At 36.0% G+C, this 2,979-nt stretch overlaps 1 protein-coding gene across 1 annotated transcript in view; it reads right to left on the reverse strand.

Moving 5' to 3' along the window:
- The window catches only part of LOC135200706 (uncharacterized), a 57,808-nt gene that overhangs the window by 30,540 nt on the left and 24,289 nt on the right, over positions 1-2,979 (reverse strand). The window lies entirely within an intron of this gene.

Here is a 2,979-nt window from a genome sequence, read left to right on the forward strand (position 1 = left end):
TATAGCTTCATTCAACATATAATAATGTAATATTTGTGGGTGGGACGAGGGTCATTTCACAAAGGAATAGTTTGTCTAAATACGCTTCTTCATCCCCTCCCTCCCCACCATTCTTTCCATTTAGGGGCTCATGGAGTGGCAATGAATCTTCTGTGTTCCCTCCGAAGTCTATTACTTCCTTTAAGCCAATGGGTTCCCAAACTAGGGGGTCGCGTGAGGAGGATACAAGGGGGGCGTGAGTCATCTGCTCAAAAAATCCTAGAATTTTTAATCTTGTGAGGAAAACGCAGCAGCAACCATCTCACTAAATTAGTTCATAAATTGTGCCAGAGTCTCACGAGTCTTTCCAAATATTATATGCCATGTTTTTCAAATTATCTATTCTTAAAATTGCAAGTCAATTTTGCCAATTTTCTAATGGTCAGACCTTTTTTTTCGCTTCCTTTGAACCAAATGTTTCCATTTTAGTTACTTAGAAAAAATATCTCTGGAATGTACTATTATTGTTTGAGTGGCTTTCATTATTAAACTTTAATACAAACAGAAATCTGTTTTCCTGAACAATGCTAAGAAATAAATGCAAGAATCATTTCACGTGAACAAAAGAGGTGTTTGGGGGCGTGCAGGTCTACTGGAAGCAAAAAGGGGGCGTCAGGTAAGATAGTTTTGGGAACCACTTCTTTAAGCAAACAACTAAACCTGTTGCATTGGTCCTTGATTATTCCAGAAGATAGTCTTTTAAAAGCTTCAAAAGGTGTCGTTTTCCTTCATTTATGAAGTTTCATAGTATCAATTTCCAGTTAAATGCGAACCTTTATATCGTATCCATGCTGTATGCACAAAAGTTTTTTTCGATGAATTTGCCAAATAAAAAATAAGTTTCTGTTGCAACAATTATGAGAGTTAGCCATGGCTTCCCAACCTGTTCTGACTCATTCTTCATAATCTTTTGCATTCATGCTATTATTCATAATTCCTGCCTACAATACATTCAAATGCTAGCAAGTATGTATTCTCTGATCAGTCTTGAGAATACTTTGTAACAATGATAGATCTTTAGTTCTCTGCCCGATATCAGGGTCTCTTTGGCAATAGGCATCGACACTGCAAAAATAATGAACAATGTCAAAGAAATGTCTTGAATATGTAAAAAAAAAAAAAAAAAAAAAAAAAAAAAAAAAAAAACCAAAAAAAAAAAAAAAAAAAAAAAAAAAAAAAAAAAACCAAGGATTGAAGTAAATAATCTCACTCCTCAGGTCTCCTCACCAGCGTGAAAAAAACTGGAAGTCTGTCGATGGAATTAGTGGAAACCACAAAACGAGAGTTTAAATTGATACAGTTTGCGATAAAATGAACCCAGCCTCGGAGAAAACACAAACCTTTTCCATTTTCATAATTTCTAAAAACAACCGCCCGGAAATTTCGAAACAAAACCATTGTCTGTTCAGCTCTAAATCTAGCGAAACAACAGAGCCATAATCATCCAAACATCCGCTGGATGAGAGGAACTTTCTCCATAGAAACAGAAAGGGAAAACTAATTCTCGAACTGTTTTGATATTTGTTGTTATCAGTAGGGACTGATTGTACCTGGTCTTAAGTACTTGACCTTTTATTGAATAATTTCCATTCCTTATCAAACTCTGTTTTTAATATTGATATAATCTCAGTCATTGTAGCTCAGATTTAAAACAATGACATTCCAGCATCATAGGATCAATTTTATCTTGGGGTCTTACAAAACCATTGTTTTCCATAAAATCATTCATGATAAACGAATCAGCCTAGATACATGAAACATGAAGCTGCAAGCCTTACACCACTGCCCCATTACCTCAAAATGAAATAAATGTGCTTATTTGAAGTTGGTAGGTCCTAACAATATAGAAGGTTCTGGTACTTGGGGTTATAAAAGTAGGTTATATCTTAGTTTTACCAGCCCACTGGGCTGATTGACACCTCCCCTAGGGCTGGCCTGAAGGATTAGATATTTTTACGTGGCTAGGAACCAATAGTTACTTAGGAACGGGTGACCTACAAAGTATTGGGGTGGATTCGAACCACATCAAGAAATGAATTTCTATCGCCAGAAATAAATTCCTCTGATTCCGCGTTGACAGAGCGGGGAATTGAACCCAGACCTTGGGGCTGTAACGGGCTGTCATTAGCTATGTTGCCAAACTTCTGCTGGACTTTGAATCCAGCTCAGGTTTATCTGGGATCCTTCATTCGGGTTCTTTAATTAATCCGGTCATAACAGCCTACTTGTCCTACTCAACTGTTGCCCAGAGGCAAAGAGAACAGTCGGGGACAAGGCTGTATTAATCTATAATCAGATCTCTAGGGGCGTCAGTAACACTATTTTCTTTTGTTATGCTACATGTTCGTGATCAGATTGATTTCGCTGTCGTAATCGCTCATTTACAAAGGTCAGTTTGCTTTATTGTTTATATTGTATTTGGGAAATTCTCATTATTTGTCAGTGCAGCCTTCGCAATGATTCTATATTATGAATGTTCCATTATTTATTATATATGAAACGATTCTCTTAGAAGAGAGGTGTATTTTACCCAAAAACGACGAGATACTTATATAAATCAGCACTCCTGATGCAACACCATTTTTTATTATTTTATTATCATTATTATTATTACAGAATAAATACTAATTAAGGTAATTATTATCATAATCAATATTATGTTTCTATGGGGGAAATAGCTAGTTTCTAGACTCCAAACAATTCATATCATAAAACAGACGGCTTGAAAGAACTAACTCATGCAAACTCGGTATATAAGTAAATTACTGGGAATTTAATTCTTAATTGTTTGTTTGTATGGTGTTTTTGCGTTGTATGGAACCAGTGTTTATTCAGCAAACGGACCAACGCTTTACGTGACTTCAGAACCACGTCGAGAATGAACTTCTATCACCATTAATACACATCTCTCACACCTCAATGAAATGCCCGAAAACCGAA

The sequence above is a fragment of the Macrobrachium nipponense genome, chromosome 27 (genome assembly GCF_015104395.2).
Source record: "Macrobrachium nipponense isolate FS-2020 chromosome 27, ASM1510439v2, whole genome shotgun sequence".
NCBI classification, from domain to species: Eukaryota; Metazoa; Arthropoda; class Malacostraca; order Decapoda; family Palaemonidae; genus Macrobrachium; species Macrobrachium nipponense.